Consider the following 18,793-nt stretch of genomic DNA (forward strand, 5'->3'; position numbering starts at 1 on the left):
TTTTTGAGATGGTTCATACTGTTCTTTCATATTTGTAAGAAACTGCTAGGTCTTATGTCCTCTTTTCTTAAAATAAAAATTAGCAATATGCCCACAAGTACTGACTAGGCCAGTGGTTAAGGTAAATGAAAGACTTCAGGTTGCCAAGATGTATTATTTGTTTATCTTTAGTTTTATCTGACTGTGGACTATTTGAGCCATTCCTGCCTCAGCAGGGCCATGGAGTATGGCTCGGTGGCACCCTGTAAAACATAGCGGGAGATTTACAGTAAAAAATGACCTAAATCTGTTCATGTTCAAGGAGATGACAAAAACTGTATGAAGTTTAGTGGGAACAAATTAAATAATTTTGAGTGCTGAGGTATGGATTAACAAATGTGTTTGCAAATTATATCTTGTTTTCATCATTCGGAGAACAGCAAATACAATTTAAGAGCTCTTATCTTCACTAAATGACAGATCTTGATTAAAACAATTTGCAATGAATTAGAAAACTTTACAGGCTCTAGAAAACATAGGAAGGAGTGGGGAAAAAAACACATGAAATCTCAGGCTGAGCTTAGAGCTTGTGAACATACACAGGAACTGCATTTGCTTAAACATTAGATACTGTACTTCAGGCTTAAGAGCAAAACAATCCAAGAAAATGTGAAGAGAAATTTTCTTGATAAACATTCTCAAAAAAGTATATTTAATTGGCATATGATACAGCAGTTTCTGGTGGAATGAAAAATTGCTGTTGAAAGAGTATATGGTGTAATTAATTATTGGTAGGCTAAGAAATGTTTCAGTTTTACAGTAGCTTACTAAATCGAGTTTAACCAGAACAAGGAAGGACCTAAAGTTGTATGTGGTGTTGTCTTAGTCAACCAAAGGCATCTTTTAATTTTGAAAGTTATGATGAATGGAACCTGAATTTTGTTAGGCTAAATCTCTGAAACAAAACTTTTGGTTGAATAAAAGGAGAGTTTTTTTGAACTTGCATGATTGGAAGTATTAAATTACTTTTGAGTTAGAAACTGTTTTATCTTAGCTTTAGCCTCAGGAGGAGTAAACAATTATATTTTGGGTGTTGCTGGACAATGGTTTCTTCACAGATGGTCAGCTGTTATTTTGTTTCTTTTGCTGTGCTTTTCTTTTGGTTCAAATTAAAGAAATCTGGCTGCAACCACCTAGAAGGCACAAGACAATTATTAAATAAATGACTACAGGTAAACTCCTTTGCTTTCACCTTAGCTTTTAGACTTATAAAAGTATTCATAAATGCATCTTAAACATTTATAAAGAAGATTAGAAATGTCTTAAATTTTTCAGCTCTGACAAATATAGTTTCTATGATGTTTGATATACAAAAACTATAAACCTAAGTCTTCTAGGAAGTCTGAAGAAGTTCAGGAACTGCTAAAATGAGTAGACTCTTAACATCTGATCTAACTAGTTGTAATCAATCGCAAAAGTACTTGTCAGAAGAAATAATTTCAAAGATCCATGAAAAAATCATCTTTGATATTTTCAAATAAAATTTTGGAAAACATGTTTGCTACCCAAGCTGTTTTCAGCTAAATAATGAATCAGCCATGAAAATACAGCTCCAGTTCCTTTGGCAGATTCCCCATTTACAAACTCCTTACAGTAATGCCAAAATCTGTTCCACTGCTTAAGTTCAATTTTAACTGAGAATGATGTGAAATGATACCTACCAAAATTCTGTTAAGCAGAACATACACTCTGAGTAGTAATGCATACAAACAATCTAATTATTTTTCAATAAATAATTTAAAGTTACAAAAATCGTACTTCTGTGGATGAAACTGTCTTCACTGAAGATAGTATTTTGCTATTGATTTCCATAGGTTCAAGTTCTAAAAATATTCTTAAGTCTCAAAATGAGTATAATAATGGCCAAAAAACTGCTGTGCAGAACAATGTGATGTAGGCTACCATAAGGGAAATGCAAACATGTCAGTCTTATCCTTATTCCACGGTAGCAAAATTCTTCAAGGAACCTACAGGGATTTGTTTTTCATTATTTTTCTTTCTTAATCTTTCTTTGGGGTCGAAAGATTGATCTTAAGGGGTTGTTTGAACTTTTCTTTGGCTATATATTTCCTATTTACATTTTAAAAGCTTTCTTGGTCATGGTAGCATCAGCTGGGACAGCAAGGGAAAGCAAATCTTTAGTGGCAAGACCCTAACCTAAAATTTTATTACAGTAAGACTGTGTTAGTGAAACCTTGCTTAACAAGTCTATCAAAACTAGTTTCTGACTCTCATTTGTTTAGGTTGTTTCCAGGATAGTATTTAATTATATTAATGCAAAATATGCAAGTACACAGACTCCATGTTTATACAGAAGTAAAACCAGGGTTCTCAGCACATCTCTGAGTTTATTTGTGATAATTTGTGCACCCCAGCTATTCACAAGTGAAGATGACTTCATTAGTGCAAAAACCCACTTCTGTCTCTTTACTTGGGAACACACCACCAAATCTTTTCCACAACCTTTGTCTCCGATGTGTCTGCCCCGAAAGTAAGCCTTACAGAGACCATCTTCTAATACCTCTGGAACAGTTTGCTCTGATTGCCATGAGCTCTGCTTTCATAAACTTTTAGCATGCAGCCTTAGTGCATGTTGCTTTGCCTGTCTACAGTGGGAAACTGAAAATCCTTGGACTTTCTCTTTGGGGAAAACTCTTTCTTTCAGTCTTTCATCATTATTTCAGCACTGCATAGTCATTTGAAATTAACGATGATATTAAATCTATTGCAATACATCATTAATAAGTATGTTATTTTTATCAGACATGCGATGAATTTTTGTTTGCTAAATAGCAGCTGTCATAGCCATATTAGTTCTGGGACATAAAAAATGAAACATAGGTTCTGAAGCCAATATTTATGTATGGAGAACTGGTGTTGTCGCCAGTATTGTGGCATTTCTCCTCCAAATAGAAATCGGCACCATCAAAAAGCCTATTTACAGATGAGCGTATATTTTTAAGTGTTCATTTCTTATTTTATACTGCCAATTTCGTTTTCCTTTTGAAGCTGCAAACTACAGTCCCAGAAGGCTTTTAACATCTAGAAGGTCTGTCCTTAAATGGGTTATACTGAGCTTAAGTGGATTATTCTAAGGAGAGATTTCTGCAGCAACTATGAATCAAGATTGAAAAGACTGAAGAGCTAAACATAGCCCCTGCTGCTTTAGGCACGTGAAATATTAATAATTGGATTTTGAATACATTATTTACACTTAATCCAGAAATGAGGTTGTTGTCAATTACACATAGGCAGGATTTTTCAGTTGTGGGTTTATTGTGTTATGCGTGTATGGACATTCAAACAGACTGTGCAGACTCTGCTCAAGTTCACCAGCACTGTTCTTCCAGTTGAAATGTTGTGGAGTTGATTCCTAGATGAAGGATATCAACAGGCAAGGTGAGAGGGGACATGGGAGGAAGAAAAGGAATAAATGAAAGGGTGAAAGGTAAACCTTGAAGAGACACTGCTCTTTCATTACCCTGAGGCTCATTTATTGTCTAAAGATCAGATCCTTCATATCTTGTTCAAACTGAATTTCCATAGGAGCTTGTTTTGGTTAAGGAACAAAGGTAAAATCCCAACTTTTTTATTGTGCATGTCAGAGTCCACTTAGCAAAAGTGTTGAAAATTTCTTATTTTCTATTTCAAATCTGTCATCAACTTATTAAGTATATCCATTTCATTAAAAAAAAAATAAATGAAGGAATAGCTCCTGTACGCCTGCGTGAAAATAGATAGAACAAAATATATTCTGAAAGAACAATGTAGCAGAAAGTGTTTTAAACCATTATGCAAAGCTGAACTTAAAAATAAATCCCTTTCTCATCATGCATGCTTCTGCTCAATAAATTTATCCTGCCACCTACTTCACCATATGGGATTTTGAGAGCGGTAAGTCACAGTGGATGTGTCTGTAAGTATCTGTGGCAGCGTTGAACACGTGCCTAAGTCAGTGAAGAGGTTGAACCTGTATACTCATAGCATAGCTCATTTGAGTACTACATTCTTTTTTAATCTATTTGCTGAAGTAGGGCTTTGCACACCTTAGATGTTCTCTGATATGGTATCCTGATATTATTATTGCCATGAGGTTCAGACCACCCTTTCTGCAATCCAAGGTTTGATTTTCTTTTTCTTGTTCCAAAATATATTAATGTAATTTTGCTCTTTTAAGTACTATGGAACAAAACATTTCTTGCACGTGTTTGAGATGCTGTTATCTTTCAGCTGATTGATCCTGTGAATTTACAGATGGGTATAAACACAGTGATAACAGTATAAAGTGATATTATTTCACTATAGGAAAACTACTCCTGTATTTCAATAAAATATTTTAAAAAAACCCCAAACCTTCCAACCAATGAAAAATATAGCAATACTTATTTATAATTGCTGTAACTCATGTCCAGAACCTCTAATGGCTGACTGCATTCTCTTCTGCCCTGTAAGCAAATATTCCTCTTTGTTCAAAGTACTAGGAGAACAAGACAAAGAAAAAAATGCCATTCCATGCTACTTAAAACATCAGTTTTCACTCTTTTTATTAAACACATTTTGAACTTTTTCTTCCAGAAAATAGTATATGTTATTGACCATTTCAATAGCCATTGTCAAAAGTTTATCTGCAGGGCCACAGTTTTAGCCTGGCATGCTGGGTGTAATTTGCTCTTTTTGCTATGAAAAACATAAAATAGTTTGCTAATAAAAAGTTTTTACACGCACAAGCCTGGATTTTCTCAGTTCCAAAGAATATGACTATTTTTAGTCAAAATGTAAGATTTTTTTGTCTTGCCCTTTTCCTTTTTATTGTTAAGCTGTACTTCTTATGAACAGATCAATAATGTAATCCTAAAGCTGCTCTAGATGGTACTATTATAATGTCAATGCTGATACCAACAGTATATATTTTTGATGTCAATATTTTTCATGTCATGTATGGAAGTTCAGTAATTCCCCATTCCACTGATATCCTTAAAAATTTTAATAGAGTAAACAAATGTGTTAAATACTTACTAGTAAAAAGCAAAATGATGAAGAGTTACAGATCATTCTTATAAAAGTAAATCATGATTAGATTCTTCTCTAACAAAACCCTTTGTGTTCTTAGTCTTTAGTTCAGCTGGGTACATTTGAAAATCTATTGATGACCAAAGAATTATAAAGTGAAAAGGAATAAATCGTATGTGAATCATTAGGATATATGTTTTGATAGCATCAGTAAAATAGACTTATCATTACAGAAATATAACTTCCATCTGATCTTTCTGCACTTTTTCTGCTTTAGTTAGCAATTTAAACAAAGGTTTGCACTCTTGCAGCGAGTTCACCTTCACAGAATAAACTTTCTTACTGAGTAGCAAAAAAGCGTGCATTTAGTTAAACTGAATTTTCCAGAAACATTTGAATGAATGGGGAGATTCTGAGACAGCTTCTAGCAAAAGGCTTATCTAATGCCCCATGTGAATGCTCAGTGTATTGTTTTGATTAAAGCTTGAATGGAAAACTGCTGATCTGAGGTAGTACATGTTATCCAAGATGCAGACAAAGCCGTTTTCAGCTGCGTAAACTGCAAAAGTGTTAGTGTTAGAATAAAATAAATTGTGTGCCATTCAGTGGGTGTACAATATGGGTTTGGATTGCTATTCTGTGATGATTAGGCATAAAGCTAAGCATACACGAATAATGTTTCTACTAAATTTATTTGCAAATATGCCTCGTTTGCAAAGACTGAGTTTAGCAGGAATATTAAGGGACATGTGGGATAAGGAAAATTAGGATTAGAGAAACCGTCATCCCTGATTTTTCTGCTGTATACTGTTTTCACTTCTACACTTTTCAACCTTACACCAACTGGTTTAGTTTACTGTAACTTCACAGTGGTTCAGTTTCCTGTAGTTTACACACCTCCATCTGTTTTATAAGCAGCCTAGAGTACTAACTCCACCAATCTTGGTTATTACAATGCAAGGCTGATTTTTTTTTCTTTTTTTTTGACTTAGAACAGCCCCCAAAATGCAGACTTAATAAAAAGCAAGGCAAAATGACTTGTTGATGAAAACACACTGATTCAGTGATGAAAATACCTTGATTTCAATGGAACTACATTATGGGTAAAAGTAACTGATTTCTTTAACAAGGGCACAGTTGCTGTAGCTGTTTAGTGCTATACTTCATATGTAAATGCTTTTCAAATGTTTTAACTTGCAGATTAAAGTAAACTGAATCCAGAAACAAGGATGGTTTTTGAAACCATGCACTGCCCAGCTCAAATCTGTCAGGTAATTCAACTGTTCTGTTCTCCCTCTGATGTTCCACAGTTATAAATGAATGGAAGATATGCAGAGCCACGGGTGATAAGCATGTTTGGAATAAACAATAGCCCATGGTAGTATTCTTGCTGCTGAGTGCTCTTGTTCAAATGGCCATGTTAAATCAGAACACACTGGTAAATCAAGTGCTTGATAAAACAACAGAATTGATAATTCTCTGCATCATACAGTTTATTTTTAGCAACCTGGTTTACATTTTTATGGTAATGTATTTTCTTTTTCTTTCCTTTTTTTTATATAATAAGTATTAAATTTGATCACTTTTTTCTTTAAAGTGTTTCATATAAACAAAGAAAGAAACAAACAAACCTAACTGATGCAGCTCCAGGAGGATGCATGCTGTTGTCTCTATACTGCTGTGTAAGAACAAGCTCCTGACAAGTCTACAAGGGTAAATTCTTTGCCTACCCAAAATATTCATCTTCTGAAAAATTCTTTGCAGCATCTCCAAGACACCAGAAGTGGGTATTTCTCATGGCCTATTGTTCGTAGAAGCTGGACTGGCAAAAGTACTATTGTCCTGGTACAGGATTTTAAACTAGAAGTTTTGCAGTATCAGTGATACCACAGGGACAGAACAACCCCATTGATTTAAAAGGTAGTGCTACTGATTTGCAAAAAAAAGTTAATTACGGGAAGGTCAAGGCTGCATACTCCATTTTAATTAAGTATACTCTGAATATTATTAAAAAATGAAAGTCAAATAGTCCTGTAAAATAAGAAAAAAAGAACTCTCGTACTTTCCTCTATTTTAAACACAACTTTAAATAAGTGCTTAGTGACAGACAACAGCAAAATTCAGCTTGCAGACTGAGACACTGGAATTTACATGCCCACACATTGGTGCCTAGGTGCAAAAAAATACACACCCCTTATAGTTGGTAAGGAACTGGTTGATACAGCCTAGACAGATGTCTAGCTCACTCTGAAGCGGACACCTGCATAGGGGCTGCTGAGCATCTCTGGGTTCTATATTCTGCATTGATTGTATTTTCACTGACTGTAATGGAAAACCAGTCATCTTAACCTGTGAGCTCAATCTCACTTAAAGAATCCTTAAAGTTTATGTAACAGGCTTGTTGTGGGTTTTTAAACCCACTTTCTATGATATTGTGAGGTGTGAACAAGCCTTTTTTCCAACTTCAGTGCCAGATCCAGAATTTACTATAAATATACAAGAATTTGAGATAAATCAGTATTAGAAAAATGAGATCTTTTTCACTAAATTCCAGTCCAGTGGACTGATGATGCATTTTCACTTTTTAAATCTTTTTAATCTTTAAAGAAGAGCATATATATCTGGAGACAGGTTTCTTATCAAATTCATTAATAGTTCAGGTCTGCATTTGTTCCTGATTTTTTTCAAGAATTGAGTCCTGTTGCATTAATGGCTATATGGCTATAAATTATTTTGACTGTATAACTTTAATGTTATTGTGTGTTCATGAGCTCTCACTTCAACTTGGTGTGCAATGGCAGTGTTTGGTATTTTACTTCATTTTCTCGATGAACAGTATGCTTTAAAAAAAGAGAAGAACATCTGGCCAGACTTGTAGTGGTAAATAAGTATGTAATTCATAAAATTTTGAACTGAGGGTAGTTCTTGAACAGTGTGCAATTATCTTAATGCCTCTAATGTAACTTCACAAACTACAGCAGTTTAATTGGGTGCCTTTGTACATACATGAAATGCAAAATATTTATTGTCAGTGGAGGTCTAGTGAAAACATACAGAAGTGGAATGAAACCCATACAAGATATGCATACAAATACTAGAACAATCCTTCAATAAGAATCTCCCTGTTTAGAAACAAATTAAAAATAAGAAAAGATATACTGACTGGTATCCAGAAGGCTGTTAACTACTGGCCATGCAGGAAGTGTTTCTTTAAGATTAGGCTGTACATGTAATGCAGTAGGAGAACTTTGTATCTGTATCTCACAGGTGCTTGCATGTTTCTGTTCATACTGCGTGTAGCACTTCTGATGTATGAATCAGTTGGCAAAAAGACAATTTGAAATAGACATGCACATTTAAAATCAATGTTCAAAATTACTTTTTAATTAAGGTGGACATTATTTCCCATAGTTACAAACATTTTTTTTGTTGTTAATTCATGAATAATAAAACTAGGCTTTCATTTGTTTTTCAAGGCTGAGGATTCATTTCGCAAGACACAAATTATTTTGGTATAGCTATCAAGAGATAACGAGGCAGCAGTGTGGCTGATTATGGAATGTCCTGTGGTGTAATCATCTAATACACAATACATGTTACTTTATGTTCACTTCCCCAAAGCAATTTTATTGCTTGAATTCTGAGCAGCCTAGCAGTCAGTCGGTTGCAAATCTTGCATTAGAAGTCTCTAGTTAAACCTATGTACTGTGCTTAGTATTTTTCCGTGTTGCTTACAGCTAAAACTTGATGACAACTAGGACAACTAAAGAGAGCATTCTATATACTATTCAAGGAAAAAAGGGGTTCTTACTCTATTTAACTATGCTTCACTTTTTCTCTGTTCTCAGAGTGTGATGTGATCATTGGCCTAATGCTGAAAATCTACTCATTACTTACAAGCTATACCGAGATAGATATGATTTCTAATTATAAGAATTAGGGCAAAATGTAAATATTAAAGGCAGCCTGTTACAAAACAAAACGAAAAAAACCTAGATAGTAAAAAATCTTCATACTGTATTTTTGAGTAGTTTGTTCAATTGACTCTTAGTAATGATTCTGGGGAAAGAAATTTCACTGTAATCCAATGGAAATTTAGTTAATGGGTTTAGATGGAAAGTTAATTAAAAGTATGTGGTTTCATACTTGCCATTTTCAGTGTTTCTGCTTTTGTAAAGAGAAAGCCAGGAAGAACTTAGAGGCCACCCTCTCTGGCTTATGTGGAAGTATACACTTCCAAAAGGTTGACTTTTAGTTATTTAAGTGCTGTTTCCAGAATGTCTCTCAGTTGTCTTACCAGAATTTCATAAGGCTATAGTGAATTGTACTGCATGTATGCTAGGCACTATCCAGAAAGAAGCAGTTCTACCTAATTCACATTTAGACAAGACAAATGAGTGGAAAAGCAGAACTCAAGTAACAGACACAGGAATCTCAGAGTTATCCTGCAAGTCAGCAGCAGGACCAGGAAGTGGAAAGATCTTGCGATTCTCACTGTAATATCCTGGTTTTTAGATAACAAAATCTTTGTGATTCTTAATAAAAATGAATAACTAATTTAATTAAAGAAGCACCTTGAAAGCTTCCATTTGTTTTGCAACCCACCTATTTTTTGTTTTCAATGCAGTAGCTGATTGTTCCACAGGAACTGAGTATCTACACCCCTTTGGTCAACTTGGAGTGTCTGGGAACAGAAAAAAATATTCCACGCCTGTGCAGTGTTTTTCAGTATTAATCAGTGTCCAGTGTGCTTTTCTTAGGACACGTTTTCTCAACAGAAATCACTTGATTATTTGCTGTGCAGCCCAACTCTGCTCGTTCCACAAAAAAAAAAAAAAAAAAAAATCTTTCAGCTGTCATTACACAGCACCAAATTTGCATATGGAGATAGACCTGTAAAATCTGCTACAAATTCAGGGAACTCTTTGGCCAGACATTATTTCTTTCAGAAACTGTACATTTCAAGAAAGACTTGCTATTACGTGAACAAAAATCTTAATGTTTCAGTAAGACCATTAAACTTGCTTTCATCTGCTTTTCTCTTAGCTGGGTTAGTAGAATACACTTGCCCTTAGCTATCTGATCTAACCATTGCAAGGAAAAGCTGCTGCTCTTCCTCTTCCTTCTTATTCTTTGCTTTTGAAAATATATCAATTTAAGGGGAACCTAATTATAATTAAACAATGAAATCATTTTCTTTCTGCATTACAATTATTAAATTCTTGGTTCTACTTTTCTGCAACATATTCACTCCCATTCTTGCTTATATATTATTTTGCCAAGGCCATAGCTTTGGTTCTGATGTTATGGGCCCAGTCCAAATATCAATTGAAGTGATTGAGACTCTACTTTTTCTACACTTGGTACTGGATTATATTTTAATAGCCCAGTTGGGAATTAGAAAAGTAATTACTTTTATTAAGAAGCTTAATTCAATGAAAAGACCCTTTCAAAGAACTTAATCTCAATTGACAGCTCATTGTGCCCTTAAAAATACAGGACTAGCACATCAGCAAACCAAAGTGTTGCTTCCTTGCAAGTGATTTTACAGTCAGTGCTAATGATTTAGTTCTTCGTTTGTGAATTATGCAACTTTTTTGAATTTTCAATTTATTATGTCTGTTCAACTGGGAAAATTGGAATGCTTCTAACTGCAGCATCACTTACTACTACTGAGCCTTGACAATTATTCTGAATGCCTTTTAGTAAGAAGGTGTTTTTTAAAGTTATTTTTCTTATTAATTAATATTAAACGCTTCTTATTCAGGTGTATAATTTGTATGCAGATGCAATATCTATGATTTTGACCCATTACTATAGTTTACAGCTTCTCAGCACCGTTTATCTGAGAATAGGTAACATCTCACTGCCTGCTTCCTGAAGACTGAGTATCATCACTTTTTCAGTTGTTTTTCTGCACTAGTTTCTAATGTAAAATATTACTAAAATTGCCTAACCTCCTTATGGGCATTATAGATATTTTTTAAAAAGTATATACCAAACCCACTGTGATATTTTTTCCTACCTGAGACGTGAAGAAATTATTAAGAAAATTATTATTATTAAGAAAATGGATGGCAGACTGATAGAGCATTCTAACTTGGGGAATTTCTCTGTCTTCTTCTCTTCCTTTTTTATATGTATTTCAAAATTCTTCTTAATTTACAGCTCATTAAACAAACTTCCCATTTCTCTGGTGTTTTCAGGATATTTTTCTATTTCCTCCTTGTCATTATTTAGTTTCTTTAAAAATATGGAAAGTTAATATGAGTCATTTAATCTGGTTGCATCCCTCAGCTTTTCCTCTGACCTCTTTATTTAAGGTCATCTTTCATTACTCCTTGCATATAGTTCATGGGATTCATTTTTTTCTAAAAATGAGATTAAAGTACATTTCTATAATACTAGCTAACAAAGATCTCTTCATTTTCGTACATCTAGGATCCCATCTGTAGCCTCTAATGATGAAAAAAAAAAAAAACCACCAACCTTCTTCATGAGAATTCAGTAAAATGGATTAATTCCTCCCAATGGATCATGAATAGTATAATTTAATAACTTCTAATTGATTACATTTGTGACATCTAATTAAAAACTTTAAAATAGTGTGAAGTAAGGGAATTTAAAACTATAACTGAGGTCTTTACGTTTGCTGTGGTTTTCAGCCAAATCAAAGCTCCGCATTTTTCCTAAATACAGGGTACTTTTGCTTTAAGAAGGGGAGAAGTAGCTCTTGCATACTTCTGATAAAATTTGCAAATTTGGCTATTGTGGGAATAGATTGGTCCCTCAGGCTGAGAAAGTAGCTCAGTTATTTAAGTAGTAGCTTTGAGCAATTAATGGTTGTCTTTGCATATTAAAATTGTTTTGCTGCAACATTTCTATTTAAAATGGAAATGTGTCATTGCACAGCCAGCTTTGCCACAAGTCCTTAGTGGTATCTTGAAAAACCTGTGAAGATCTGTGAGTCTCTGGAAGGGCTGCACTGTAACTCTACAATACCTCACTGAATCCTTACAGGGATAGAGTGCTTGTACAACATCAGTCTTACAAATTCTTCTCTTCACTCCATTTCCAAATGCTTCATGCCAGGCATTACCACTCTAGTACTTCCAGTCTCAAACAGACCTTGCACTGGGTCTATGTAAATTGGAATCCGTATTCTTATATGGAAATAACCTATTTATAGTAGGGAGAATAAGGATTCCAATTTACATAGACCCAGTGCAAGGTCTGTTTGAATATGGAAATAACCCATTTATATATTTTTATATATATATATATATATAAATTTATATATATATATATTTATAAATAACCCAAATAACTAAATTGTCCCTGCTTCCCACTGTGTGCACGTAGGTCAGCTGACAGATTAAACAGAACAGATAACTGCTTCGCTTATGCTGAAACCTTTCTCCCAGTCAAAGTGCTAAACTGACTGTCTCTTACCTGCTCGGTCATTGGCTTTCATAAAATTTATAAGAATTTATCATCCCTGAGATTTCTGCTCTTCTATTCTTCTTACCTATCTGTCAATTTTAGTTAAAACTGACCACTGTATTAAAACATTATTGAAAGATAGATCCAACAGGGAGTAGGAATACATAAACCTTTTTTTTTTTTTTTTTTTTTAAGAAACCTGAACCTGGCTAAAGACAAGGTAAACCAAAACCCTCCCTAGTCATGATGTTATTAGATCATATATTGATTTTTGAAGAGTTTTATATATGAGGAACATATTTTTTTAATTGGTATTTTATTTTAGAGAAGACTTCCAGCTTCAGTTAGTCCATTAGTTCCTCTTGGCAATGTATACCACACTGTGCTACTTAATATTATACAAAAGTACTGTTCTTCCAGAAGTGCTCTTGAATATTTTTTTAGATTATAATATATCAAGACAATCATAGCCTACTTCCTGGTCTTCCCAGGTGTTGTACTTCATTTATTTCTTTGTACCTAACTACAGTACTTTCTTTGTTATCCCTGCTTTCTGATTTCTATACTTGCTACTTGTAATCTGAATTCTATGTTGTGTACGAATGTTTAGACTGCAATATATTATGATTCTGATAACTTATAACAACTTAATAGCAAGCAGATATGAGTAATAGCCACATCTATATTGCCCTGCTAATCCATTCCTGAGGACCACCCTACTAGGGGTTCTCTGTATGGAGCACCTCTGTTCACATCAACATTTAAATTCCTTAGGCTCCAGATCACCCTTGCTGTGTTCACCTTGCATTGCAGACAGAAGCTACAGCGTACAACAACAAGCCCCTACTGCAGGCCTACAAAAGTGCTTTTTGCATTTGATCTTCCTCCTCTGCATTCTGCACTTCTTATAGGATGAAGTCCCTGGTGAAGAACCCATCTGACTCTTTTCATCTCTGCCAGTGGCTTCTAGTAGGTGGAACAGGAAGGACAGTGTAGAGTGGCCAAGAGCATTAAAGCCAATATTGCCCTTCGTGTAGACAAAGTTCATTACTACATTAAGTCTGAAATAAGTGAGTTCTGAAGAGGCACCATAACAGAGAGACATATACAAATATAAATCAACAACTCCTGAGGTGTCATCAAGGAAAATGGTACAAAGGAGCATGGATGCATTTGTAACAATACTTCAGTTATTTTAAATTCAGAATTTCCACTAAACCAAATGGGGATTAGTTAATAAGATGCTGTTATATGTCTTAGTCTTTCTAACATTAAAAACAGCTTTGCGAATAATGAATTTTTCATGAAATATTCTGTCACCTTTGTTAAAAGCAAACTGAAGGCTGTTTTTAAAAGCACAGTACCATTTGAATAAGACCTGAGTTTACACTCGTCTCTAAAAAAATTGTGTTTTACTTTTAAGATGACCATCACAGAACTGAAAAAAAAAAAAAAACAGAAGGAGGAAGTTGGACTTTGGCAATTGCAAACCATGTTTACATTTTCTGAAGGTGATTCAGGTGAGGAGCTGGAGAAGACCCTATCTATATCTTACCCCAGAGCCACATACATCATAGCAGCTCTGCTGGCTGCAGCACTATTTGGAACTGTCAAGCAGGATGATACCTTCCTTTCCTCTCCACCAGGCCCACTTTCCTTAATATCTATGTCAGGTGAAGCCTCCTACAGCAGGATCAGGGACCAATCAATAAAGAGTAAAAGTGGTGGATAAGGTCTGAAATTCCTACTCAAAAGTGCTAAAACACTGCACCAAGAATAACCATATGCAGGTGGATGACTGTTCATACATATGCAAATGTACAATATCAAGGAGTTAGTTTCCAGATAATAAGCCTGAATATATAACTGACAGAAATGAGCAAAATTTTCAGCATCAGGACTGTTTTTTTGTTCTGAGATAGGCTGTGCATGTTTATTCATATTAGCAGACAGGCAGCAGTAATTCCATTCAAGACAGAGAGACTAGTCTTGAAAATAAGGGCTCATCAAAGTGTTTGTTATACATTGAAACAGACTCAGCACTGCAAAGATATTAAAACTAAAATATAGTCAAAACTGCTAAAGTAATTACAAAAAATGGAGGAAGCATTAAATTAGTTGGTATACTCAAAATCTAAGTATACAATCATTAGCCTAAAAAGTGTAATTAAGATTCGCATTCAGGCAGTAGCAAATGCATGTATTGTATTTTTTGTTTGGTTACCTGATTTTGGTTTAATTTAGCTTTTAGAAGCAAAAATTTCCTTTGCCACATAGCTATAAGGTTGGAGTTTATACAAGCTGGATGAATATACCCAGTCCCATGGACTCAGTTTATATTAGAGGCCAAACCAGATTTGATACTCTATTGTGCTGGCCACTGAATAAGTATTCACATCAGAGAAACTCATTGCTCCAGATAATTTCAGTCTAGAGAAGTAAAACATATATAAGGGGATAAAAGGCTTGCTCTAAAAATAGTATAAATTATTGATTAGATGATCTAGGCAAACATTTATAACCTATGTGGTTCTTGCATCTTGCTGCTTAATACTAATTTCAACATGTCTCTTGTTCTTTAAAACTTCTTAGAAACCTAGAGTTGCACATATTAACATATCCAAAATGGTGCTAGTCTTCATAGTTGAGACATCATGGCAGTTCATGCAAAAGTTGAACTAGAGCCAAAACCAGATTTATACCGTAATCCTTTAAGCAGGTTTATCTGATAGAACTTTCAGAGCATATCCAACTGGTATTCACATCATCTTAAAAAGCATCACCATTTCTTTTTAAAACTTGTCAGGAGAATGAGAAAGTGACAAGAAAAAATAGCAGAACTTGTTTCAAACCTTTTCCGAAGGGGTTCAAAACCTCTGCCTCCCCCTACGCCAGAATTTTAACATTCAGTCTGGTCTTGATGGGATCTGTCTCTGTCACTTCTTTTGAGTTAAAAACCAGAAATTCTACTGTATTAAAATTGAGTTAAAAACATGGCTTTATAGACCCCCTAGGTGGAAAACTATCCTGGATCCCAGAAGAAAGAAAACAGAATCAAGTTCTTGGCCCTTCTGGAGGAGTACCAGCACAGCACCATTCCCGGGGTTTTGGTCCAAACCATCTTTTCTGTGTTGGTTGGCGTTCACAGGCAGTGAAGGTGATTAATTACGTTTCTGTGAGGTAAGATTTGCAAGTTTGTGTCCCTTCAGGAAGAGAAGTCTGAACTGGGACACTCACATCATATACTTCAACCGCTGGGCAACCCTGGGCAGCCTGCTCTTGGTGACAGTGTTTGAACCAGGAGGGTTGGACCAGATGACCTCCAGAGGTCCCTTCCAACCTCAACCATTCTGAGATTCTGCTAAGTTTTTGGAACTTTACCTCTTTGCCCTGTGGCTATGTTTCTGAGTGAATACAATCAATTCCCCTGTGGTTTGTACAGACATTGATTGTGTGTTTACAGTGGGAATGATTGAAACATGGCTACTATATTTAGTCTCCCGAAGGGGATATGAAAGAAAATGTCCCGCTGGAAGCCTAGGCATTGATCTGTTAAGTACTAAGAAAAATAAGGAAGTTGTGGACATCTTTAAAAGTAGAACCTTAGTTACCCAGGGAAATTTTTTTCTGACTGAATACTTGAGGTTTGTTGTGTTAAGGGAGGATTTTAAAAATTGCAGTCTTAAATCACAGTGCTTGTTTTACGTGCATAGATTCTAGATGTCAAAGTCAAGTAATGGGCCAACAGCAGAACTAAAGTACACAACACAAGTATCTAAGCATGCCACTGAGTGCTTTACTCACAGGATCCTGCTGCTCTCAAAAACCACTTCCTTTATTTTCATCCTATTTATATGGTGTAAATCTAGAATAAACTATGTTGGTAGCTGCGACAGTACAAGTAGAACAGAACTTAGCTTTTAAATAGCATGTCTTGTAAAACAAAATACAAGGGCAAAAGATGTATTGATAAATTGCTAAATTTTTCTCTGGAATCTGTATGTGAATCTGTTCCCAGGGAAGTGAGTGAAATATGTTTTTTGTTGCATACTTTCAACTGCATGTTGAAAACATATTAAAAAATGTGAGTATTTCAATGATGGTAGGAAGTATTAAAAAATAAAAAGTTTACTCTATTAACTTGTAAAAAAACATGTATATAAAAATTAGTTACTTGAAGTATCTCCAATATGACACTGATGTGTATATTGCATATAATACTTCTAATAAAGATACCAGTGGGCAAAGACACAGTACAAGGTACATCAAAGAAAAAGGTATACTTCTTTAGGGATCTACTCTGTTTTAGATATAGCAAAGTATCCTTTATTATATTATTATAAAATAGGTCGTGCAACTGATTTTAATAGATCCCTGACCTCTCAGCAAAACACAACTTCAGAAGGAGAAAAAAATATTCATATATTCCACCAAAAACTGTAAAAGAATCTGAGATTTAAGGGCTATAAATAAAGCAGGTGCCAGCTAGCCACTATTTGCCAATATTTATTGCTCTTTTTTCTCTAATTGCCTTGAATCCAGTAAAAGTTTCTTTTTGAAGACTGCTGGTGGCTTCCTTGTTACTAACTTAAGGAAAAAATTCTCTTTTTACTTTTTTTCATTGTTGAGCCCACCTTTTCTGCTTTTCATACTTAATTTTCACTGATACAAACCGTCTTTGGAGACATGTTCTTCTTTGTCTTCATTCCACTAGCCCTCTGGAAAACCTTTCTTTTCAAGCAATTAAATGCAATTAGTTCTTCCTTCTTCTCTACTATTTATTTTCTTTCAATTTCCTTTTACAGATAAGTCATCTTAACTATTCCTAATTTATTTCAGCTTTCCAGATTTGAACCCTTTATCTTGCTTTTAAGTTCTGTTCACTTTCAGTTATAATAATATCCATATTTCTTGAATATGTAGTGTAGTAGTATCCAAAACCTTAAGTCTTGATGCCGATTGTGTTGTTATTAATTGTTCTCTGCAGTCAGGTATACTGAAGTTAGTATAGTTTGATATACATCTCTGGCATACTAACATAGTATGTATCTTTCTCTGTATTGTTTTTCCCAAAAAATTTCTCTCCTGAACACATTTAATGAAAATGCAAATGAAGTAGGTCTAATTAGTTAGTTAGATCTAATTAGTTAAGAAATGCAGGTTTTGAATTCTTTTAGTTCACTTGCTTGTTTTATGACAAGTTGTACTCAAATATAGTGAGTGACAGGTATATGTGCGTTTTTTAATTTCAACTATACTTTAAAATCATTTCTTACAATTTTTGTTGTTTTTCTGATGCTCTCTTTTTATAGGATGTTTTTTCATGCTAAGGAAAATTGTAATACCATTAGCTCTCTATATATTTCTTTTCTTCTCTGCTCTTTACCATGTGCTGCACCAACCAGGAAAACGTTACCATTTTCTTTTATGGTTTACACCAAGTGTATTTTCATGGAAATTCCTAGATTAAATTCACTCTGTTTTTCTCTTCATTATTGATTTCCTAGTTCTTTAGTCAACTGTTGTCCTTCTCTCTCCTCTTTGTAAGCTCTGCACCTTTGTTCTCTGTCATAAACCACTTTGTACTAATACATGTTTAATAATAACCTGTAAAAGCTCTATACTGCCTCTGTAGTAGGTATACATTCTGTTCTATGCTACCTCTGTCAACTCATAAATCAAGGAAAAAGTAGCTGTTCTCGGTTCCATTCTGTTTTGTTCCTCTCATCAGATATGGTGTAGGGAGATAATTCTTACAAATTTCTTCTGTGTATTTATTTTTTGAGACATGACATTCTACTGCTGCCCTTTCATTGATCTACCTGCAGGAAGAACATATGCAGGCATGATGTTAAACAACATTAGCAATGTAAGCAAAGCAAAAATTAGAGAAAATTTTGAAAACAGAGGAAGAAAGACAACAAAACCAAGAATCCCTCAATATGTCTTTCATTTTGTATTTTGGTGACAGGAGTGATCTTTGGGAAAGGTACATACAGTGATCTAAAAGCATCTAAATTTAGTAATTCAGGCCATCAGGTTTTTTTAATGATTACCATCCAACATAGAATATATTACACTTGGATTGCTGTTAAATAAATTTTAAAAGAGAACAAAAAGCCTTCTTATAACAGATTACATTGGTTGTTGAATGTTAAATTGTGATTCTGCAATATGTGTTAAGATTCAACAAATGTTTAAGGACATGTCGTATCTTTTCACACAGTTGAGACAGTTCAGTAAACATACAGATGGTAATTAATGTATTAAAACCATCTTTTAAAATATAAAGCCATATTTG

General features: G+C 34.4%; 1 protein-coding gene across 3 annotated transcripts in view; it reads left to right on the plus strand.

The window, feature by feature from the left end:
- Positions 1-18,793, plus strand: part of DGKB (diacylglycerol kinase beta) — a 494,094-nt gene that overhangs the window by 103,664 nt on the left and 371,637 nt on the right. For all 3 annotated transcript variants that reach the window (XM_087773968.1, XM_087773975.1, XM_087773980.1), the window contains exon 3: positions 6,250-6,320. The gene's annotated coding sequence lies outside the window, so the exon portion shown is untranslated. The remainder of the gene's footprint in view (positions 1-6,249; positions 6,321-18,793) is intronic.

Source organism: Nipponia nippon, unplaced genomic scaffold (assembly GCF_047370975.1).
Source record: "Nipponia nippon isolate SJK-2023a ecotype South Korea unplaced genomic scaffold, ASM4737097v1 scaffold_1, whole genome shotgun sequence".
In the NCBI taxonomy this organism is placed as follows: Eukaryota; Metazoa; Chordata; class Aves; order Pelecaniformes; family Threskiornithidae; genus Nipponia; species Nipponia nippon.